We start from the raw sequence: 26430 nt of genomic DNA on the forward strand, positions 1-26430 counted from the left end.
ACTTCAGGCGCTCGCCGCGGACAGACTGGCGTGGGCCCCTGCCAAGGGTGCTTCCAGATACAAACGGAAGTGACCAGAGAGGCAGCTTCCTATAGCAACATGACAAGGGACGGACAGGACCATACTAACAATTGAAACCTCTCTGCTTTTAGAAAGCGTAGCTACCTGTTCCGACGTTGGTCCTATTGTTCTCTATCTGACAGGCTTGTCTGCTACCATCAAGCATGCAACTAGAAATACATTTGCTCATTCATCCTCTCACACAGAAGGAAAGGGGGATGACAGTATCTTATCATATACAGTATATAAAAGAAAGCGGATGTAGGTTCCGTATGAGACTGTGTGACATGAATTACATACAAACTGTGTTTTAAAGTGTAGTGGTGTGAGAGATCGTTCTTGTTTATGTGTAAAAGTAACACGTTCCACCGCTCAGTCTCCTCCCAGATAGTCAGAAACACCACAGCACATTTAGAAGTGGAATTTATGCCGTAAATGACAAAAGATTTAAGAAATTAACATGAAGGGAATCCAACAGAGACCTTTCAACATTATCGAACCCTTGTGGCGGGAATTGGAGCGCTGACTCCGGAGCAGATTTCCGCCTCCCTCGTCAATACAGGAGTTAGAAGAGGTTCTGATCGAAGAGTGGCATAACATTCCACTGGAGACTATGCAATCATTTCATGCCAGGATTCCAAGAAGAATCGCAGCTGTATTATGGGCAAATGGGGGACAAAGCCATTATTAATAAACCATTCCCAAGTAAATACAGGTGTTCACATTATTTTACCTCTCCGCTGTAAACCTGTTGTAGTTATCAGCTGCACTACTAATTTTATGTGATACTAGCTGCATTTTAAGTACATCAATGTCAAGAAAATGAAATAGCAAAATAAACACATATGCATACGAGTGAGCCAACGCTTACGCACGTACGCACACACAGACAGGCCCTCACGCTTTGCTCTAGGCTGGACCGCGGCTTTTTCAATTAGAGATGACGGGCGCAGCGCAACTCGCGTCGTTCCTCGACTAATAACAAACAGAGTGTGCGCCATCTTCTTTTTGTTCGCCACTGCGGGATAATGTGCGGCGAGGCGCGGAACGGAATAGGATTTGCATAATGAACGCGGCGTAAAGTATCCGCGGTGCACCGCGGGCGAGAGGCGATTACCGTAAAAAGGTTTCAGCGAAAAGAAAACGCTTAAATAAAACTGCGCGTCCGCCCTATTCACCCGTCCTCCTATTTACTCAACCGGAGGGAAATCCTTTTTGCGCCCGACCCTCTTCCCTTTTTTATTGCCCTTCACCGCTCTGGGAGGATAAACTTCGCGCCTAATTACGAATGCTGCGAAAACTGGCTTCGAGACTTGGCAGTCGAATTCAGGTTTTCGCCTTATCTGTACTTCGGCTCTTTCATTGAAAAAAAAAGTGCGCCGTATCCTGTTTCAGACTACTTCAAAAGACACTGCCGAAGTGTTTGGAATGTAAACCAGGACTCGTGGCTTCGTAATCAGCGAAAGGTATGACTTCTGCCTGTCTTACTTAAGAAATATCAGGGAAAAAAATGACTCTGCCACTGGAACTGAAACCGTCCTACCAACAGGTTTTTCACCATTCCACAAACTATACCGTCTTCTGCCACATATAGATATGTGCAGGGTACCCAATTTATCTCCTACCCCAGCACCAACAACTTTCCGTCCAGAAGCAACAAACGAAAAATGCATCAAGCGAATGATGTTTAGCTATCACGAGGTCATAAACCAGCATGATTTCTTTTATTGTAACTTCGCTCATTACGAAAATATAAACAGCAGTACGTCTTTCGCTATCAATTTACACTTTTTATTCGCTAATATACTTTCTCTCCTCAAAACCTGTTCAAAAATGTATAGTACATAATGCAAAAATGGTTCAAATGGCTCTGAGCACTATGGGACTCAACTGCTGTGGTCATTAGTCCCCTAGAACTTAGAACTACTTAAACCTAACTAACCTAGGGACATCACACACATCCATGCCCGAGGCAGGATTCGAACCTGCGACCGTAGCAGTCGCACGGTTCCGGACTGCGCGCCTAGAACCGCGAGACCACCGCGGCCGGCATACATAATGCAAGTATGTAAACATGGCGTTATTAAGAACGTCACAAAAAACTGTCTTTGAGTCTACTGTATGATCTGTCAACTGTTCTTCTGTTTATGTCGTCGTAATGAGGTAGCAAGAAGGGCAGCCGTGCTGGTTAATTTCCCCCTGGTAGCTAAACAAGATTTTATTTATAAATTTATTATTTTGTTTGTGGAAAAAACGTTTGTTTTGGATGTCAAGATAAGTGTACACCATATATATTTGACGTTTAAAAATTATTTGAAGGGTGTAAGGTCAGGAATAACGCCCCTCCCACCATGAGGTCGCTGGGGAAATTTTTGGTTCCAATTCCTCACATAAAAACAAGAACACATTGCTGTATAAATGCATGTCCACAAATGATTCGATTTTGAATCATTATTAAACGTTATATATATATATATATATATATATATATATATATATATATATATATATATGTGTGTGTGTGTGTGTGTGTGTAAATGTGAATAATGTGAATAAATGATCTGCGTCTAGTGTAATTGTAACATGTTGTATGAAATCGTCTTTTAAACAAGTAACTGTTAATTATTTTTAGCACTGAACTTCTTATAACCTTTTAAACTGGAAAAAAATCTCTTTTCGTCTCAGAGGTTGAAACCCTAGGCTCCGTACATTTATTAGTATATCACTAACCTCAGAAGATTTCAAAAGTTCCGCGAAATGTACACATTCACTAGGGAAGGAAGGCTCTTAATCTGTGTCATATGACGCTTGGAGTTTCACTGCACGTTCAGTAATATCGTCAGGTGAACCGTTTTTAAGGTTACTGAAAACTGCGAAGGAGTCCAACCGTGTTCTATAGCTTTCCTTCCTCCTCACTAATTTGGCGTACAAGTTGTTGAGTACTGGGAGAAATGTTTCGACTCTTAAATTTTTCCCTTCCAGTCAGAAAAACTTCTTCAGAATCCGCTTCTTCGTCATAATGAAGTTTGCGCTTTCGTGATCTTTTATAGGTGCATTCACAGGCTATATTAGTCACAATCTCCATGGATTTATTTTCATAATAGTCGAACATGCCACGAATAGGTGCAATATATCCTACAAGTGATTCATATAAGGCATGCAATAGTTTAGTATAAATATTTACACTTTGCGATTTCAAATTTACACTATTAAATCTTTGGAGTATGTCCTTTCAAACCGTCATCATGAATACTGTTTCTAATCTGCTGAGCTGATTCAATAAAGCTGAAGACTCATTTCGCACAAGTGGTTTTTCAAACTATTATTGGCAGTATGTGTGAAGACATTGATAACGCTCTTCCAGTTCCCATATAGACTTACACACGCTTCCTCTCTTCCTGACCAACGTGTTTTTGATAAACTTTTTACCGCTTTGGTCCTGGTGCAATGAAAGAAAGAAGTTTAACCCAGCGTTGTGTAGAAGCAGAGAAAAAATTATAAAGGTTTTGCACTACATTGAAGAATGAACATGCTTCCCGACAACAGCTTGCACCACTAGTGCCGGCTAAATTCAAAGAAAGTGCTGCGCAAGACTCATAATTCGCTTTCGGATTTCGTTCTTTAATGCGTGCCTGCAAACCAGTGTAGGTTCCTGACATACTGCTTACGTCGTCATATGACTGGCCTCTACAGTCAGTAATATCAACGGAATTTGTAGACAGGACATCTAGTACAGCCATAGCTAAGTTTTCGGACTTGTGTCCCGGGTTTGGTAAAAACAGAAGGAAACGTTCGACGGGTTCCCCATTCTCGTTACATGTCTTAATATGAAACATAATTGATCAATATGTGAAATGTCAGCAACAGAATCTACTAATTCTTTTTTTTTACGTTCAGAAAGAAACTCAATTATTTCTTCACAGATTGTTGAAGAAAGTTAACTTGTATGTCCCTGCCCCGGCTTTCGATAAGGTTCAATGTGCTCTGCAAGAAAAGGATCAAACTCGGCTATAAGTTCAGGAGACGTCATAATTTGACCATTATGTAATGAATGGAATCTTTTAAAGTCTTTCAAAGTGTCCACGTAGGGGAAGTCCACTACTTGTTAGCTTCTTCACTACTGCAAACAGCCTTTTCAACACACTGCGCCAGTACATTTTTTCTGTCTCAACATATGACTCGAAATGGTTATCTATTGTTCCAAGTGACTTTTTTTCTTGTTAATAGTGAGAATTCAGAATTTTTGTGTTCAAGTGAATTCTCATGATGAGATAAAATATTAGAAATATTTTTGCAATCTGCAATATCATTAGTATCAATCGCGGTCGAACCTGCGAACAATTTTCATGGGGCACAAAAAACAGCACCGGTGCTGCAGGAGTATATTAGAAAATCACGCAAACCATTTAAAAGTTTTCGGTAAAATATATATATTTTTCAAATATCTAGTTTTATCGCCTATTGATCTCCTTGAATTAGAAAAATCACAGTTACAATTTCGATTAACGTTGCATGGTTGTAAAAATATGACAATGGTAATTCATTGACACACCATTCCGCAGGATTATCACTAACGAATTTATTTCTTTTTGTAATGTCTGACTCGTCACTTAGTTTTTCGTTAAACTCGAAATCAGAAACATTTTGCTTTTGTTCATTTTTAACTTTTGTTTTATCTTTATTTACTACTTTTCCAACAGCTGAAGTGCCAGAAATATCATCCATACTACTTGAACTAGAAGTCCAACTAGCAACATTTTTTGCAAAAAATTATCTACTCTACCAAGCGTTTTTAGAACATTGGCCTCTCGTTCCCGCCTTTCATCCGATAATTTCCGAAATGGCTCCCCACTTAGTTCTGCACGTTTGGTTCTTTCACTGTTATTCATGTTAAGGCACGTACAAAACTGTCAACCAACAGTCAAAACAAAAGCAAAAAATTTGTAAAAGGAAGGAAAGAAAGACTGTATCATGTTCCAGTCGTACTACACCGCACAAAGCTTTTTTAATTTAAACACGGCACACGAACACAAAGATTTGTCCTTTAAACATTGAGCAATGAACTGACCAACTCGTATTACTCAACGTAACTGTGCTATGAAAGAACGACAATGCAGATAATTTAATTTCATTGTCGCCTGTTTCTCTGTTGTCAGTGAACAGTAGAAGCTGGAATTTGTCTCGTAAAGAAAACGGGACAGTCCCTTTTTTGGCCTCTGTTTCCCGCGTTGCTGGGACGCAAATATGTTCTGAATATTCTTGATACTGCCTTTCTAATTTAAAAAGCAAATAATTTTTGCAGTTTAGTGTAGTGAGGTGTGCTGGATTGACTCTTGTCCCACTTATTCGTATAAGATTTTAGCGGTTTTTGTGGGCAGACTACAAAGTTTAAGTAGTCTTGTTGACAGTTGATGTGGTGTGTTCTCATTTGTGTGAACACTGCTGTTATGTCTACACGCGAATGCACCTTTTGTTCCAACATAAAATAAATATAATCTTTCTTCGAAGAAAAAATGCTTAATTGCGAAGTTTAATACAAAATCTGCAATGCCACGTACTATTCGACTGTAGAGTCGAAACTTTGATATCGTGCAGGCTGCAGCACAATAAATGAGACAAATGAAAAGTTGGTTTCTTCTTATTTTTTGCCAAAAAAAGTAACTAAGCAAATAAATAAATAAAATTTTTAATCTGTTGTGAAGAGTATTTCACACATTATTAGATATTCTGCCTATGTTCTTTTTGTATATACACGTGTTTAAAAAATGTAAAACATTCCCAATATCAACATGTTGTGTTAAATGGGTGTGATTAAATCAAAGCTCAGATGTTGAAGACCACTGAGCTTTCACATTAATTACAGTAATGGAGGGTTGACTTGAGATATTTCCTCGTAATTTCTACAAGAAATTTAAGGAGAGTCAGGCTTTGTGGATTGCCATCCTGACAGCTTATTTCAAAATATTTTGAACGATCGTGAAGATGATACCAGACAGAAACCCAAAGTTACATTTCCATTTAGTCACCAAGTAAATTATGCGTATTTCCAAGCTTGTTGTCGCATTTAGTTCTTCAGGCTTATTTAAACTAGCAACTTGTTTAAAAATATTAAAAAAATTTGTCGTTTGTAAGCGCAGTTATTTGCCAACGTAAAAGGTTAAAATGAGTACAGAGGAAAAAATGCCGCCCCCCTTAAGATGCCGCCCCGAGGACCGTGCCTAGTGGTCCTATATGTAAATCCGTCACTGCCTATATTTCTCGGCTTGCCATGATAAGATTTGCTTCATTTGGTAAAACAAAATGGACTCAACACAATGTCACCTCGCTAAGAATCTAATGCAGTTGCAGTTGTGACAGAATACTGAAACAGTGGTTTATTAAACGAGGAACTGACGGCAAAACAGGTAAAAACCCTATGAAAAAGCATATTATTTGTACAATAAATAAAAGCATAATTTGTTCACTTATCTTGTTGGAAAGCCACACTAATTCACATTCTAAAAGCTATCGATGACTCTTAAAAAATTACATCATTTCATCCAAAAAGTTTACAGGAACCGCTATATCGCAGTAGATGTGAAAGTTCCACTTATCTCCTCTTTGCGTGCTATCGTTTGCCAAAATCAAACCGTTTTTGAAATGTGAAAGGTGTCATAAGTACCTCATTGTAGCTTTATCATTGCAGCGTGTGATCGCAAATCAGTGTGCTTCATAACATCAGTTTTCTCGCGATTGGTGACACACTGAGATCTTCAGTAAGTCTAAAGTAAAATTCAGTATTTTAGCTAAACTTTATACCCAGCAATATATCGTCTAATACGCACCAAATGCAAATTCATACTGGCCCCTATTTTTTGTTGTTAACTTTTAGAATTTCAGGCAGTGTATTACTTACATGCAAAATAGCACAACAACTATGATCATTAGCGAAATGATACGCTCGGCCCCCATACAGAGATCGGCCATTGTGTGTGCCGGATCGGTATTTTCCAGAACTGTGGGTAACGGTTGTGCCTCCACTATCCCACAATTGGGGACTGCAGGTATTCAAGCATCTGTCAGAGACGGCCATCGACCGTCGCTAAAATCCGCTCATGTGTAGTCAGCTAATGGCAGAAAGGAGCTATCGTGACTAGACGCGCCCTTCATCACAACGTGAATGGTGTTGCCTGATTTGTGATTGTATCTGCGTTGACTTTTCAGTGTATCTACAAGGAACAGTGCACTAATTCCAACTACGCAACAGAGTGTGAAAACAGCAGTAAAAATATCATAACCGACAGGGATTGGAGACAGGTTGTAACGTACCTACAACAAATAACTGAGCTACTGAGCTATCAGTAAAAGGAATCTAACCTGCATAACACTGTGTGCATGTTGTACGAGTGTCCGTTTCATTGTCATTTAAGTCCTCAACAGATCGTTACATGAAAAACTTAAAACTAACATTTTGATGAGCTATCTGACTGCGCATTTGAATAAGAATTTTGAAGAGATACAGAATCTGGCTTGTGCAGCGGAATTTACTGGATTACATGACTCGTTGTGGTGTGTCAGTGTCTCTGTTTTGGCCCCATATTTTTCTCTCACCTATTTAGATGACTGCCTTTTTTCAAGTGGTTTACAGAAATTTGCAGCAGCATACAGCAGCAGCGGCTACAGTTTATTGTTACTAAGAATGAATTTAACCCTCCGTTACTCGCTCGAAAATTCGTGACATGGTCACTCGCGCGGATGACAGGTGTCATCCACAAAGCAAACTGTCTATTTGAATACTTTGAACGGTCTTTATGACTGATTTAATGATTTTTTATTAAATATAAATGTAATACATTTAATATTCGTACACAGTATAATATATTCTAATGTTTGAAACAGTTCGACCATTCGAAGAACAATATCTGCAGCTGAATTACTGGCATTACATGATCCGACTAGTTGTTTACCGAAGCACGGTTCTAAATTCAAAGTGTAAGCTGTTTTTACATCAACCAAAACAAACACTTTTAAGCCATACTTTGCTGGTTTGATAGCGATATATTGCCTGAATGGAATGGGCTCTTTCCTCTAAATGCCAAAAGCTATTTGTCAACAATAAGATATTAACTAGGTGAAAAATATTTTTGGCAATTGTTCGTGAATAGTTCAAGTACCTCTCTGATACGAGCCAACTTGTCAGTCTGTCTGCGAAGACCTCTATCACGGATTCTACCAAACCTAAGACACCTCCAAAGAAACCTGCATCGGTTGTCACTTATGCATAAATAACACGATTCAAGTCCGTTTTCCCTTGAGTTATCCCACAATTTCGATATACTCTTCGTAGAACATCTCAAAGATCCACACATATATAACAAACCAATGAAAGCTCTGATATCTATCGCATCTGTTTCTTTAGCAGCCCTGTCCTTAGAGAAGCTACCACGAACTTCACTGAGGGATATATTAGCGCACGTTGCGATAATACTTATTATGTTTTCATCCAAGAACAAATTCAGAATTTCTATTTCTGGCTTTTTTACACGAGCTAGATTTTTTGGTCCAGGCAAATGTTGTTGGTCCAGGCAAATGCGTAATAATATTACAAGATCTGCTTCTAACAGTGGTAGGATATTTATTTTTCCTCCGTTTAGTTTTTCCATCTTTCCCTAAAAGAAATGCATCCTCTTGAGCTACTTCTTCCTGTGACTCATATTCATCATTCTCTGGCGTTTCTTGTTCTGTTCCTGAATCATGACCGCTTTCATGAACACAGTCCTCAGTCTCTGACTCAGTGCTATCACTGTGAGCATCTTCGTCACTCAGATCATTGGACCATTCCAACCAAACATTAGGATCTCTACTAAACTCTGTCCGAAATTTTTTGCTTTTGGCATTTCTTCCACAATCTAAAAATAAAGAGGTAATAGGTAACACGGAAGGTAACCGCAGTCAGTTTCATTAAGTCCAAATTTACGCACATGAGAGATCGATTGAATCTAGGAAAGCAATAAAGTAATACAGACTTACTTTGTTTCAGACTGTGGTAGCAGAGCTCGCGCGGATGACTGGTGTGCTACAGACTGTAACAATGTTTCATAAACAATGTATGTTTCTTAACTGAAGCCAACAATGATGGGAGCGAACTGCTTGAAAGTTAACACAAAGGTAGTGAAAATGGCGCGATCTCAGTCCTGCCTGCCAGACAAAATTGAGCGGGAAAGTCATGTGGATGACGAGTGTCACCCGAGCGAGCGACGGAGGGTCGATAAAAAGGAGTTTGCTGGGGTACGGTTAACTACTAAATAAACTTGTAAGAAGGGATTTCATAAATTACTATTACTAATGGCAAAATGCCTGACAATGACCTTATAAGTATCAATAATGGCTGAGTGCCAGATTAACAAATTATTTCAATTTCGAAGTTACATAACATTTAATAACCATAGCATATTAGATGTGGAGAATAATTATTATTATTTGGAAGATAAGGAGGCTTCTTTAACAGACAAGCAAAACATGGGATTATTGCAAACTCGGACTAACAATCACGACCTTAACCCTGCAACTGCGTTTTGCGTTATGCTTGCGAATTTTACCTTGAATTCCATCTTCAGGCCATCTAAATCTCTCCTGGCTATAAAAGAAATCAGGCCTTGAGTGTGGTAAGATCTGCCATCACCAACGTGAGGGCAGCGTGACACGTCTTCTGTCTCCGAGCTCTCGACAAACACTAGCGAAGTTTTACTCTCGCAGACACACCTCGTCTCACAACAATGCTTAAATCGCGCTCCCATGTTTCGCCCTCTAGTTGTTGCTATCGATGTCCAAGTGCTTATTTATTTCCAATCTTACACAATGCAAAGAATAGTCTCAAGTTGGCTATATTGTTTCCGATACTCGATGCAATACAGCTTGTACATAAAGTCTGGCAACTCTTTCAATTATTTATTGCACAAGAACTAAACAAAGTACAGGTGTCATACATAATGCATTTTGAAGAGAAACTCTGAAAGTTTTTTTTTTTTTTTTTTTTTTTTTTTTTTTTTTTTTTTTTTTTTTTTGCGAGCCATGAGTGACCCGGCAGACGTCAATACGGTAATCGAATTCTTGCCATACCCGCCCCAGCATGGCATCGTCGACTGTGGCAGTCGCCTCCCCTGTTCTCTCCCGGAGCTCTGCTACATCACGTGGTAGAGGCGGTACATACACCAGATCTTCAAAGTGTCTCTACAGAAAAAATGGCTCACGGAGTGAGATCTGGTGGTCGGGGAGGCCATTTCATAAAACAGCTCGCTCCACACCTGGACTCGCCATGTTTACGACTAGCGCTGACTATCGGCAAATTATCAAACAACGCTGTGGCGGTATTCATGAAAAAAAAAAAAAAACCTACAGGGCTTCTCTTCAAAATGATATATGTATGATATCTGTACATTGTTTGCTTCTTATGCAATAAATAATTGAAAGTGTTCCCGGACGTTATTTACACCCTGCTTTCAATCAGTGTAATGGGGAGTTCTGACACACTTCTTTCAAGGTATGGAGCCTTCTCAGTCACAGTCGGTTTCAAACCAAACAAGATATGTTGCTGTCAGTGACTGCACTTCCATCTGAGTTTCGGACCGAACATTGTGAAGGAAACTGTATGCAGTGGATATCTGAAATCCACCCCTGGAAATGGAAAAAATAACACATTGACACCGGTGTGTCAGACCCACCATACTTGCTCCGGACACTGCGAGAGGGCTGTACAAGCAATGATCACACGCACGGCACAGCGGACACACCAGGAACCGCGGTGTTGGCCGTCGAATGGTGCTAGCTGCGCAGCATTTGTGCACCGCCGCCGTCAGTGTCAGCCAGTTTGCCGTGGCATACGGAGCTCCATCGCAGTCTTTAACGCGACAGCGTGGACGTGAACCGTATGTGCAGTTGACGGACTTTGAGCGAGGGTGTATAGTGGGCATGCGGGAGGCCGGGTGGACGTACCGCCGAATTGCTCAACACGTGGGGCGTGAGGTCTCCACAGTACATCGATGTTGTCGCCAATGGTCGGTGGAAGGTGCACGTGCCCGTCGACTTGGGACCGGACCGCAGCGACGCACGGATGCACGCCAAGACCGTAGGATCCTACGCAGTGCCGTAGGGGACCGCACCGCCACTTCCCAGCAAATTAGGGACACTGTTGCTCCTGGGGTATCGGCGAGGACCATTCGCAACCGTCTCCATGAAGCTGGGCTACGGTCCCGCACACCGTTAGGCCGTCTTCCGCTCACGCCCCAACATCGTGCAGCCCGCCTCCAGTGGTGTCGCGACAGGCGTGAATGGAGGGACGAATGGAGACATGTCGTCTTCAGCGATGAGAGTCGCTTCTGCCTTGGTACCAATGATGGTCGTATGCGTGTTTGGTGCCGTGCAGGTGAGCGCCACAATCAGGATTGCATACGACCGAGGCACACAGGGCCAACACCCGGCATCATGGTGTGGGGAGCGATCTCCTACACTGGCCGTACACCTCTGGTGATCGTCGAGGGGACACTGAATAGTGCATGGTACATCCAAACCGTCATGGAACCCATCGTTCTACCATTCTACCATTCCTAGACCGGCAAGGGAACTTGCTGTTCCAACAGGACAATGCACGTCCGCATGTATCCCGTGCCACCCAACGTGCTCTAGAAGGTGTAAGTCAACTACCCTGGCCAGCAAGATCTCCGGATCTGTCCCCCATTGAGCATGTTTGGGACTGGATGAAGCGTCGTCTCACGCGGTCTGCACGTCCAGCACGAACGCTGGTCCAACTGAGGCGCCAGGTGGAAATGGCATGGCAAGCCGTTCCACAGGACTACATGCAGCATCTCTACGATCGTCTCCATGGGAGAATAGCAGCCTGCATTGCTGCGAAAGGTGGATATACACTGTACTAGTGCCGACATTGTGCATGCTATGTTGCCTGTGTCTATGTGCCTGTGGTTCTGTCAGTGTGATCATGTGATGTATCTGACTCCAGGAATGTGTCAGTTAAGTTTCCCCTTCCTGGGACAATGAATTCACGGTGTTCTTATTTCAATTTCCAGGAGTGTAGAATATCTTGCAAAAAGCTCACAACTGCAGAGGACCAAATAATAGAGAATCTGGACGATAGCTGACTTGAGGAGTGTGATGTGGTACGCTGAGTTACAGTTTCACGTTTTCGAATTACACAAGGCGTGTAGTTCAGACAGGAGATGGTTCTTTAATCTTTTAGCGTGCTTTTTGTACCATCAGTTGGGTCCACTCATACAGTATCCCACAAACATGAAGTGGGACGTTTATTTCAACATTCTCCGCGAACAAGTGTTGCCCTATCTCTACGTCTTCATTTAGAGTATGCTGTGGGGGGCCCCGTCTTGCAAGATGGCAGCAGACCTGTTCCCTGTGTACACTCATACTACCCTGGTTTGACGAACACTCAAGCAACTTATCGCACCTGGACTGACTCGCTAAATTATCCTATCTTAATCTCATAGATAATGTCTGGGACATTCCTTGGAACAGCGAGTGAATCATAACAGTCGACATCCCCATAATTTACCTAATTTGGCAGCTCTATGGGATCTAATCACTAAGGAATGGGTTCCGGTGGATACGGCATACCTGAAGAAACTATTAGACTCCCTCTTTATATCCGTGCTCAGGCGATTATAAAGGCTACAGGAAATGGTACTCAGTATGGTGCCTCCTAAGAGTGACAGACTTTTGTATAATGTGTTTACTAGGTCCGACACTAAATAAACGAGACTAGCACGCACATTTATGTACTTACCTAATATGTAAAGTAAGAGCTGGCCGCCTTCGAAATTGGACGTACTGAATGCTCATACCTTTGCGTTCATCCCTCCCACTTCTGTACCTGCTGTTTTGCGTGAACTTCAGCGAGAGTGCTTGACTTTCTACCCTCTGGTGGAGGACAAACAGTACTGTAATAAACTACTCGTCAACTAAAATTGACAAGAGGAATCCTCCATAAGTAGCACTCTGACAGTCGAAACTTCGCATGTTGAAAGAAAGGAAAAATTGGACATCTGTTTTGGCTTAGGTGTCAACACGCAATGGTATCAGAGAAAATTACGCTCAATGTTTTGGACGTGCTTTCATCAGTGTGCGTTAAACTAATCCAGCTGGTAGCGTAGTGGCTGCCTGCGTGGCAGCTCACCCTCGTCGGTGAAGAGACTGGCCACCCTCTGTAATAACAAAAAAATTAAAAAACAATTTCAGAAAAGTTTTCATGAATAGAATTTCCGAGGTGTCATGCGACACCTGTACCATAAAGAAGAGGGTGAAGAGACGTTTTATTTCTTATTTTTCTCTAATGGAAGTATGTGACATCAATACTGGCAAAATAATTAAGTACTTCAAGTGTTATTAAAATAGATTTTATAACTGCATTGCCTAGAGTGAAAACTATCATACAAACGTTGAGAGCATAAAAATTCATAGCTCCAGGCACAACGAGCGAAGTCACATATGCCACAGTCACGTTTTTAACGCGAATATCTTCAGCAAAAGCAACTCTGTTAACGTTACTAAATATCTCTCGAAGTGGCTACAATTTCGCGACAAAACCGCAAGTGTTGAAGCATTTCTCGAAAGCTGAAGTCTGCAGTTGACAATGAATCAAGGGTTGTAGTTTAAATGCATCTCTTCTAGTTGTTGTTTTCCTTTGTTGTACAATCAAAATAGGGCACATCTGTAATTGGCGAATGTAATTCTTCACCTGTCGGTAAGAGTATACGTTTCGCGGTTGACAAAACACCATACGCTTTGGGTAGAATATTTTTAATGAACACGTCGGTATTGCGATTTCATCGATAAACAGTCTATCACATAAGGAGGGGTCGTTTTGTCCAACCCGCGAGTTAATAAAGTGCAGAAATGTCGTCACTGTTAAGCAATATCAGAACAATTTATCCAATGACTGATGATAGGTATCTTTTGAGGGTTTTCCGTGTTTTGTGGCCGATGCGTACACTTTCTAATGCTCACTATTTTCTTAATCCATCTCTTAATTTAAGTGTTTGAAAGTTTTAAAGTGTGTAGATACATCCTTTAGGAACAATATTTTCATTTCTCCACACAATTTCCATCCCTCTCAACTGCCTTATGCCATCTTGGAACCAGCGCCTGTATACCCGCACGGTAAAATTCTGGACCAACATGTTGGAGCGACTGCTTGGCAGCGTGCACAAGGCAGTCATCATCTTCAAATCTTGTTCCATGAAGGGAGTCTTTCAGTTTCCCAAAGAGATGATAGTCACATGGAGCCAGGTCAGGACGATAAGGCGGCTGTTTCAGTGTTGTCCATCCGAGTTTTGTGATCGCTTCCATGGTTTTTTGACTGACATGTGGCCGCGCATTGGCGTGCAACAACAAAACATCCTGCTTTTGCAGATGTGGTCGAACACGACTCAGTCGAGCTTGAAGTTTCTTAAGAGTCATCACATATGCATCAGAATTTATGTTGGTTCCACTTGGCATGATGTCCACAAGCAAGAGTCCTTCGGAATCGAAAAACACCGTAGCCATAACTTTTCCAGCAGAAGGTGTCGATTTGAATTTTTTTTTTTCCTTGGGTGAATTTGCATGATGCCACTCCATTGATTGCCTCTTCGTCTCTGGTGAAAAATGATGGAGCCATGTTTCATCACCTGTCACAAGTCTTCCAAGAAATTCAACAACAACATTCTCGTACTGTTCCAAAATTTCTCTGCCTACAGTTTTTCTTGTTTTTTGTGAGCCACTGTCAACAACCTGGGAACCCACCTGGCACAAACCTTTTTAATGCCAACACTTTCAGTATTTTGCAAACACTTCCTTCCCCTATCTCAAAGTGGCGTGACAATTCGTTCACTGTGATGCGTCTGTCAGCAGTCACCAATTCGTTGACTCTCTGCACATTGTCTGGAGTGTGTGCAGCACGAGGCCTGCCGCTGCGAGGACAATCCTCAATATTGCCGTGCCCACTTTCGTCACGTAACCTGCTTGGCCACCAACTAACTGTACTGCGGTCGACAGCAGCATCTCCATACATCTTTTTCAATCACTTGTGGATGGTTCCCACTGTCTCATTTTCACAGCACAGGAATTCTATGACAACACGTTGCTAGTGACGAACGTCAAGTGTAGCAGCCATCTTGAAGACATTCTGTGGCGGCGCCACTCACGGGAACAGGTTGAACTAAGTTTGTAAACAAGTGGGAAGGATGTATCTACACACTCTAAAACTTCCACACTTGCAGAATGAAAACTGTATTTTTACAAAAATAATGTGCATTTATTTTGGAGTGACAAAAGTGCCTCACGTGTTACTAAAAGCTCGTTACTAACAAAGATCACTACACCATCATGAGTGATCTCTAAAGGATCCTTGCCTTTTATATTAACTGAAACAGGGCGACCTTCCATAATTATTTTCATTATAACATGAAACGGCGTTCACCTTTTGATGAAACTTAACACATCATAGGGACACACTTCAGAGCCTAAAAACATTCAAATACTAACCCTCTACGACAAAAAGCTCCTTGTTAATGCGTCATTGACATCGTTAACTACTGGTTATATTTTAATCACGTCTGTGGTATCTATTGCAACGCATAGTTTCAAAGGTTGGCACTACCACGAGACAGACGACAGCGCCGTCTAGCCGGTGCTGTCGAGTTATACGAGCTCCGCCGCTGCTTCTCCCCATTTCATCAGGTGCAGCCAGCCAGGAAACTTCGCTTCAACTTCGCACCACCTTGCCAGTTATGTATTCTTATTGCTCGAGTAAAGGGGATTTAAATTCATACAGCAGTACCGACGTGTTTTAACTTTTCCTGATCCAATGCACGCGCGGTATACAAAAACGTCTATACTAATTTCGTCCCCCCCATGAACCATGGACCTTGCCGTTGGTGGGGAGGCTTGCGTGCCTCAGCGATACAGATTGCCGTACCGTTAGGTGCAACCACAACGGAGGGGTATCTGTTGAGAGGCCAGACAAACGTATCGTTACTGAAGAGGGGCAGCGGCCTTTTCAGTAGTTGCAGGGGCAACAGTCTGGATGATTGACTGATCTGGCCTTGCAGCATTAACCAAAACGGCCTTGCTGTGCCGGTACTGCGAACGGCTGAAAGCAATGGGAAACTACAGCCGTAATTTTTCCCGAGGACATGCAGCTTTACTGTATGATTAAATGATGGCGTCCTCTTGGGTAAAATATTCCGGAGGTAAAATAGTCCCCCATTCGGATTTCCGGGCGGGGACTACTCAAGAGGATGTCGTTATCAGGAGAAAGAAAACTGGCGTTCTACGGACCGGAGCGTGGAACGTCAGATCCCTTAATCGGGCAGGTAAGTTAGAACATTTAAAAAGGGAAATGGATAGGTTAAAGTTAGATATAGTGGGAATTAGTGAAGTTCGGTGGCAAGAGGAACTAGACTTTTGGTCAGGTGAATACAGGGTTATAAATACAAAATCAAATAGGGGTAATGCAGGAGTATGTTTAATAATGAATAAAAAATAGGAGTGTGGGTAAGCTACTAAAAACAGCATAGTGAACGCATTATTGTGGCCAAGATAGACACAAAGCCCATGCCTACTACATTAGTACAGGTTTATATGCCAACTAGCTCTGCAGATGATGAAGAAATTGATGAAATGTATGATGAGATAAAAGAAATTATTCAAGTAGTGAAGGGAGACGAAAATTTAATAGTCATGGGTGACTGGTATACGTCAATAGGAAAAGGGAGAGAAGGAAACATAGTAGGTGATTATGGATTGGGGCTAAGAAATGAAAGAGGAAGCCGTCTGGTAGAATTTTGCACAGAGCATAACTTAATCATAGCTAACACTTGGTTCAAGAATCATAAAAGAAGGTTGTATACATGGAAGAATCCTGGAAATACTGAAAGGTATCAGATAGATTATATAATGGTAAGACAGAGATTTAGGAACCAGGTTTTAAATTGTAAGACATTTCCAGGGGCAGATGTGGACACTGACCACAATCTATTGGTTATGAACTGTAGATTAAAACTGAAGAAGCAGCAAAAAGGTGGGAATATAAGGAGTTGGACCTGGATAAACTGAAAGAACCAGAGGTTGTACAGAGTTTCAGGGAGAGCATAAGGAACAATTGTCACAAATGGGGGAAAGAAATACAGTAGAAGAAGAATGGGTAGCTCTGAGGGATGAAGTAGTGAAGGCAGCAGAGGATCAAGCAGGTAAAAAGACGAGGGCTAGTAGAAATCCTTGGGTAACAGAAGAAATATTGAATTTAATTGATAAAAGGAGAAAATATAAAAATGCAGTAAATGAAGCAGGCAAAAAGGAATACAAACGTCTCAAAAATGAGATCGACAGGAAGTGCAAAATGGCTAAGCAGGGATGGCTAGAGGACAAATGTAAGGATGTAGAAGCTTATCTCACTAGGGGTAAGATAGATACTGCCTACAGGAAAATTAAAGAGACCTTTGGAGAGAAGAGAATCACGAGTATGAATATCAAGAGCTCAGATGACAACCCAGTTCTAAGCAAAGAAGGGAAGGCAGGAAGGTGGAAGGAGTATATAGAAGGTTTATACAAGGGCGATGTACTTGAGGACAATATTATGGAAATGGAAGAGGATGTAGATGAAGACGAAATGGGAGATACGATACTGTGTGAAGAGTTTGACAGAGCACTGAAAGACCTGAGTCGAAACAAGGCCCCCGGAGTAGACAACATTCCATTAGAACTACTGATGGCCTTGGGAGAGCCATTCATGATAAAACTCTACCAGCTGGTGAGCAAGATGTATGAGACAGGCGAAATACCCTCATACTTCAAGAAGAACATAATAATTCCCATCCCAAAGAAAGCAGGTGCTCACAGATGTGAAAATTACCGAACTATCAGTTTAATAAGTCACAGCTGCAAAATACTAACGCGAATTCCTTACAGACGAATGGAAAAACTGGTAGATGCGGACCTCGGGGAGGATCAGTTTGGATTCCGTAGAAATGTTGGAACACGTGAGGCAATACTGACCTTACGACTTAACTTAGAAGAAAGATTAAGAAAAGGCAAACCTACGTTTCTAGCATTTGTAGACTTAGAGAAAGCTTTTGACAATGTTGACTTAAATACTCTTTTTCAAATTCTAAAGGTGGCAGGGGTAAAATACAGGGAGCGAAAGGCTATTTACAATTTGTACAGAAACCAGGTGGCAGTTATAAGAGTCGAGGGGCATGAAATGGAAGTAGTGGTTGGGAAACGAGTGAGACAGGGTTGTAGCCTCTCCCCAGTGTTATTCAATCTGTATATTGAGCGAGCAGTAAAGGAAAGAAAAGAAAAATTTGGAGTAGGTATTAAAATTCATGGAGAAGAAGTAAAAACTTTGAGGTTTGACGATGAAATTGTAATTCTGTCAGAGACGGCAGAGGACTTGGAAGAGCAGTTGAACGGAATGGACAGTGTCTTGAAAGGAGGATATAAGAAGAACATCAACAAAAGCAAAACGAGGTAACGGAATGTAGACAAATTAAATCGGGTGATGCTCAGGGAATTAGATTAGGAAATGAGACACTTAAAGTAGTAAAGGAGTTTTGCTATTTAGGAAGTAAAATAACTGATGATGGCCGAAGTAGAGAGGATATAAAATGTAGACTCGCAATGGCAAGGAAAGAGTTTCTGAAGAAGAGAAATTTGTTAACATCGAATATAGATTTATGTATCAGGAAGTCGTTTCTGAAAGTATTTGTTTGGAGTGTAGCCATGTATGGAAGTGAAACATGGACGATAACTAGTTTGGACAAGAAGAGAATAGAAGCTTTCGAAATGTTGTGCTACAGAAGAATGCTGAAGATAAGGTGGATAGATCACGTAACTAATGAGGAGGTATTGAATAGGATTGGGGAGAAGAGAAGTTTGTGGCAGAACTTGACTAGAAGAAGGGGTCGGTTGGTAGGACATCTTTTGAGGCATCAAGGGATCACAAATTTGGCATTGAAGGGCAGCGTGGAGGGTAAAAATCGTAGAGGGAGACTAAGAGATGAATACACTAAGCAGATTCAGAAGGATGTAGGTTGCAGTAGATACTGGGAGATGAAGAAGCTTGCACAGGATAGGGTAGCATTGAGAGGTGCATCAAACCAGTCTCAGGACTGAAAACAACAACAACAACAACTAATTTCGTCACCATCTTTCGCTATCTTTCAGAGATTCTTTGAATATCTGCGTCGTATATGGATCGATTCATGGTCTAAAGACGCATTAAAACAATTTTAATTTACTTTTACCGTCATTGTTGAAGCGTTAATTTACATTTTCAGCAGTATGGTATTTTGCGGAGAAGGGTTATGTAGGTACCTACATTTAAATCTACGTACACAAGCGTGGGACTGTGAAACAGGGGGTGAAACGTATCAATCAGTATCTCCAGTTTCGTAAATCTACTAGTTCTAATCGTGAACGAGTGGCTCTATCTGTAAATACGAGTAGTATACCAACAAATACTTGTGGACTCTTTTCCTAGCCTTAGTGAACCTGTTATGTGGGCTAGAGGCTTTGTCACATGTACCCTGTACATCTCCTAGGCGTGACTAATCGTTGTCTGACTTACTTACACCACCTTTTATCAGTTCCTGTAGTCTAGATACCCAACGCGTCGCTTTACACTGCGGGAATCTAATGTTACGAGTTTCCAATTATGTATGTAAGTTTTTGCGTTGTTCTGGAGTGTGACAATTATGGATATTAGTGGGAATATGGCCGCATCGGTAAGGACCAATAATTATGTTAGTTAGTACTTGTTCCACTCAGTGTTCTCGCACACTGCAACGAGCAAATCTCGCAAAACCGGTCATTAGTATACATAATCGATCAGGCTGGTTATGAGGGTCAGAATAATTACCGAAATATTGGCTGTGGGCCATGATTTATTTCAAACACACGGAAGTGTCGACAGGAACGAATACATATGTCAACACGTAATGTGTTGGAACAGTGATCAGGTCGAAGTGCCAGTCCGTAAACCAGTTCATAGCAGGGCGTCGACATCACCGTCAGTCAGTCCAAATAACACAGAAAAAAGGAGCGCAGGTTTCGTGGTTAGCAGAGCAGCGCGGGCGATTGCTGGTTTATACTCGCGATGAGCGATGAGCAACAAGTGAAATTATCTTCCTTTTTCAATTTTTTTAGTGTTATTTCAACCACCACGAGAGGGGTGAACGGCCAGCTCAGCCAAAGGTTTAAAATGTAAACACAGATGATAAAGTTGATGAAGATGTGATATAATGGTGGTGCTGGTAGTGCACGAAAAATGCTCATGATCATGTAGGACGTAGAATGATGAGTGTGTATTGTGTGTGGAACCGGGACCTAGAAACGACGGAGAGGCTTCGTCCGACAGTTGCCCTCAGTGGGCAACCCCACAACAGGCCACAGCAGTTCACCCACCCTACCTCCACCCCATGCCCAAACCAGGGTTATTGTGCGGTTCGGGCCCCAGTGGTTTACCCCGGCAACGTCTCATACCAGACGAGTGTAACCCCAAATGTTTGCGTGGTAGAGTAATTATGGTGTACGCGTACGTGGAGACAGAGTTTGCGCAGCAATCGCCGACGTAGTGTAACTGTGGCGGAATAAGGAGAACCAGCCTGCATTCGCCAAGGCAGATAGAAAACCACCTTAAAAACCATCCATAGACTGGCCGGCACACCGGACCTCGGCGCTACTCCGCCGGGCGTATTCGTGCCGGGGATTGCAATGCCTTCCCGCTCGGGAGCTGCGCGTCAGACAGCGCGGCTAGCCGAGTTGGCAGAATGATGAACACTGCAGCGGGATCCTGTGAAACTATGGGAAGAAGTAGAAGTTATTGACAGGCTTTTTGGGGTGGTGGGAGGAAACGGAACGATGTGGTGACGTTGAAGATGGAGTGAGTTAGACCGTCATAGACTAGGGCTGCATGGAATAATATATTTCTGTATGGACTTCATAGCTGCATGGTGGAAGTTGCTCGAAGCCCCTATGGGAGAGGATGGATAAGGCACGAAGATTTGTGGAGGGAAGGATGTGGATGTGGTGGGGAAGTAGCGTCTCCCGATTGGTGATTAATGAGTTTCGTAACGGGTATTTGGTCTGAATATATTTCAACAAGGTGTGTAAAAATGATTAATTGATTTATGACGAAGGCTGGGTGCAGTGGATGTATGCCTAGGGTGGACTGCAGATCTTGCGATCAGCCAGGTGTGCTGTGAACACAAGGTCTAGCTCGAAAGGTGCTTCTTGTCTATGAAATTAGGTTTAATGCCAATTCTATCACGCCAGATCATATAAAATGACAAACTACTCCCCCATCTGCATAAAGCTCTATTTAATTGATCATCATTCCTAACTTTCTCTTTCCATACATAATTTCTTGAACAGTAGTCACTGCTAATTTCCCTCGTAATGAAGCATCACTAGCATGCATTCTTTTCTATTGCAACTAATTGAAGTTTTTTAATCAGCTTCACGTCTTTTTTCTAAATCTTTATTATCACAATAGGCAATGTCCTGTTGTTTGCAAGCTTCATCTAATTTATTTATTCCAGGATCACTGCATGCTAAACTTTCTTCACAGTTAGTTAATGGTCCACAGTAATTAAATTCTAGTAGATGCATCTCACATATTGCTACATTATTTAAAATGAATGTTTTTCACTTTTCCAAAATGTGTTAGGGAGATTTTTCAAAATTCTGATCAAATATGGAATTCCTTGGGATTATTGATGACGAAATCACTAAATTTATTTGTCAACATTTGCATTATTCGTTCTTTTTCATTATGATAATTTTTATTTCCAGCTAATTCTTCCCCATACACCACAGCTAAGCTATCAATTAATTGACAGATATCACTCATCCAGACATATTTGATTCGTTTTTCTGAATATTTTTTACTAAGGCTTCACCAACCTTTCCTTTTTACTTTGCACTCAATCATTATTTTTTTTCTCAGTGCTGAAAGTACATCATCGACAACTTCCTTTATCAAATATTTGTATTTATTTCCTCTACTCGATTTTATTTTATTTGGATTATTATCAGAATATAATTCTTCTGAATTGTATAATATATCTGCATAATTTCATAATTCAGATCCTGTAAATAATGCATTCATGTCTTCCATAGTTATCTATTTTTAGTGAATAATATATTCTAACACTCTTTCACTTACATTTACTTTTTAACATTAAGAAGTCTTGAATTTCTTATTCACTTAAAGTATAGTCATGCTGTCTACTTTCATATTGCTTAATTGGTGGTAAATCATTAAATGGTTTGAACTGATAATGACAATAAGGAACAATTTGCTTTTCAACTTCTCTATTTTCTTCAGGAGCTTTCAAAACATTCTCACCTAATCCTTCAATACCTTGTTCAACATTTTCAGTTGCATTGATAACTGGTTGTTTTTTTTATATTTTTCAAACTCTGTTCTTTGTTGCTTTTTCCGTTTTTAAACTCTTCTTTTAACTGATCTTTTACTTTTATATTTCGTCTACCTTTTTTTAACAACTTCTGCATCATGTTTAGCATACATTTATTAGAGATGAAAAAACATTAATTAAAACTTTTTCAACATTTCTGTCGAGCGTTTTGTGTTTATGTTTAACATTTATTTCGTTACCAAAATCTGTATTTTATCTATGAACTTACCTTCATTCGGTTTTCTGGTCATTCTATCATAAACAATTCAAATTGATCATTCCAATATTTACTACACATTTCTTTAAAATCATCAAATTTTCAACTGCCACAAATGAACTCATGGTAAAGGTGATTTAAATTTGTATCATCTTGTCTAAAGTTATTTAAAAATTTAAAATTATCTCTGACTAATTGTTTCGGTATTTTTGAGTAAGTTTGAGCCAAATAAAAGCAACTAGTCCTTTATGTCTTCGTCAAGAAAAATATTATCTAACTGTATCTTAATTTTCAAGAATGAAGTCATTAAATACTATTGCTATTGAATTTTCTTGACATGGTATAATTTCTTCATTATTTTAAAAAATGTAGTGATTTTTTTACTACATTCATCTTCAATTTTTTCACATCTTTCTATAAATTCTCAATATTTCGGTTCAGCTACACTTTTAGAATAATGTACAGGTGATTCAACCATCTAGGTGCTAGAATATAATTATCGATCATTATTGTTGTTTTTCTGCAACCAATTGGTCCTATGATTGCACATCAAATAGAATTTGCTTAAAGCTTACCATGTCTATTTTTTTTATTTCTTCTCTGGAATTATAATTTTTGGTTCCCAATCAGCATTCATTTATTCACATAACTATTTAATAGTAAATGAGTAGATTATATGAACTGAGTCAAAAGTCATCTATTCTCAAAAAGATAACTGTACCCATTCGAGACAGCTTTAGTAATGTTGCAGTGGTTGGTTTTTATTCAACCTTTTTAACTCCAAATATTACGTCTAAAAATAATCAACTATTTTGTGATAGAGAAACAATAGAAATGACAACTGGTAAGAACAGTTTGAAAAACTTGTAAGCATTTATTCATTCGAAAAAGATAGTATTGGAAGTGTGCATAATTTTAGTAACCAAATTGTTGCAGCTAATGAAAAGGCTTTGCTAACAATGTTCCTAAAATTATTATATTGGAATTAATAAATATAAATTTTAATTTGGCTGGTGGGATATTTGTAAAGCATACTGATTATTTTCATTGAGAAACAAATATTATTGCCTCTTTGAAGGCTAATGCTGAATTTGGTGAACCAATAATTCATGAACCACATTATCCTGTAAATATTCCAATTTTTGAACCTATTCAAAATTCAGAAATAACTATAACTCCTGAAAATGTCAATTTGATTCACTTTAATGGTTCTTATGTAGCATTTGTTTTAGAAATGTGTTAATAAATTTTATTCTTATTAAATCATGAACAAAATCGAGAGTTATGAGTTTTACTCATTCTGCGTGAATGAGAAGACTAAAACTAATTTAAATGTCCCCAATAAGATTTTTCAAAGATTATAAAGAACAGATGTGGAAAGGAAATTTAACAGTAATTTTTACTTGGAGTTCAAGTGCTGGAGATGTTATTCTTAGATGGGCTGATAAAAACGATGCTGGGATTGAAATAAAAGATACACTTCCAAAAGCAGATAAAATTGTAGTAGAATCTATGAAAATTCGAGCTCCTATCGTAAAGTATGAACCAGAATATCCACTAGCACTAGAAGCAGAATGATTTAAAAATCCAAAAATTCGTATTTCTTTCTTCGAATCACAAACAGTTAAAATAGCCAGATTAGAAGGAAAACGAAATTTTTAACTAGATATTACTAATTATTATAAATTTTCAGAATCTTATGCACCTTACTTTATTTTCATTGTTTACCAATCTAATCGAAAAAATAATCAACTATTTTATTCTTCTTTATTCGATCATCTTAAATCACAAAATATCTGTGTGAAAAATGGAAGAAATGAAGTTTTTCCTCAAGAATTTTGGACTCTTGATCCACCAAATAGTTATCTGAAAGCATTTGATGCTTTCCTCGATTTTAAAAGAGTCTCTCAATCGAATGACTATCTCAATGCAAATTCCTTCAGTTTTATTGAGAATTATCCTACTTTTGTAATAAATATGTTTAGGAGGATGAATGTGTTACCAACACAGAAAACTACAATGAAATTAGTTGCCACTTTTATTGATAAAATACCAAAAGATACAGTTGCCTATATAGTTATCTATGGTAAGAAAAATTTAACATATGATGCTCAGTATAGCATTTTGAATGAAAATTTTTAATATTCTTATTTTTTTATTCTATGTAAATAGAGTCTCTACTGAAGAAGATAAATAATGCAAGCAATTATAATTTGTCTATAAAGATTGGTGAGCTAGCAGAAAACGAATTGTATTATACTAGTGGATATGAATATTGAAATACAAGATATGGAAGGAAAATATGTATGGAGCTTGATAATAAATTTAATGTTATTTTTTCCAGATAGATTTAATATAGCAAAAAGTGAATTGAAGATGGTGTTATTAAACTAAAGTATAATTGATTGAAGTGAGCTAAAAATAATGATTAGGTATTTCACAATCTAGAGCTCATTGTGTGATTTTGAAAATTTGTATTGATTTAATTTTTTATATCTTATCTTATCTCCTTTTTATATTTTATTTTTGTGAGTGGGTTGGGTTTGCTCAGTAAATAATCGCTATTTACTACTTCCATATAGTTAACTGTAGGGCCCACTGGGCCATTTGGGAGGGAACAAAAGAGATGACCTCAGTCATGCGGTGCTTCGGATCGCACAAATTTGTAGGGTTGTTGACATAGGCTCGATCGTTCACCACGCCCCACAGCCAAAAATAACATGGCATCCGGTCTGATGAACGTGCCCGCCATGAGAGAGAGGACCACCTCTACCAGTCCAACGTTTACCGAACGTGCCGTTCAGGTAATCCTGAACCACCTGACTGTAATGGGCAGGGTCACTGTCTAGTTGAAAGTGCCCTCGTTGGAGAATGGCAAGTGGCACGTCCTCCTCCATGAACGTGCTGAACATGTCAAGGTAGTTCTCTCCCCTGACGGTCTGTTCTTAACAGAAGAAGGGTCCAGTCACTCCAAATTTGCTCACTGCACACCAAAAGTTCACCTTGGGCGATTCCAGTATGTGTTCTCGACCTTTCAGGGGTTCGCCAGGATGATACAGCTGTGCTTGTTCGCACGACAACAGATGTGGGCTGGTGCTTCGTCAGAAAACGTCTGGCTTCATGTGCTCCATTTCCAAGATCATTTGTGCAGTACTTACACCTGTTTACTTGTCCGCGTTTATGGGCTGCTGCACAATCTGCAAGCTGTATGGGTTCATTCCTAAATTACGGTGTAAAACTTTGACCACTGACCTTTAAGATAGGTTAGTCTTTAGTGAAGGTCTGCGCGAGGACTTGGTTGACTACCGTCGCCCCCTGGACGAGGATGACGTTCTCTTCAGTTCGACTAATCTCGTTCTACAGCTATCCTTTGCAATCGTCCTGAACAGACTCCGTCCTTACAAACTTATCGTAGATCCTTCACTTGTCAGGCTCGAAGGTGCATTCTGTCTGGTCCAAGACTTTAATTACTCTTGAACGATGCTTGGGTACTGAAAGTTCTCGCGCCTTCATTTAACTAGAAGGAGACTCCCCTTCAATGTTAACACCTTTTACCTCTTTCTGTATATATACATGTACTACGGAAACATGTCAGTGCTGCGTATTTAAAATTCTGTACACTCTCCAACTACAACACCGACAATATGAATAAAAAATTTTGAAAGTGTGTAATGGCAGTAACAATGTGCATTT

This window comes from Schistocerca gregaria, chromosome 3 (genome assembly GCF_023897955.1).
Source record: "Schistocerca gregaria isolate iqSchGreg1 chromosome 3, iqSchGreg1.2, whole genome shotgun sequence".
NCBI lineage: Eukaryota > Metazoa > Arthropoda > Insecta > Orthoptera > Acrididae > Schistocerca > Schistocerca gregaria.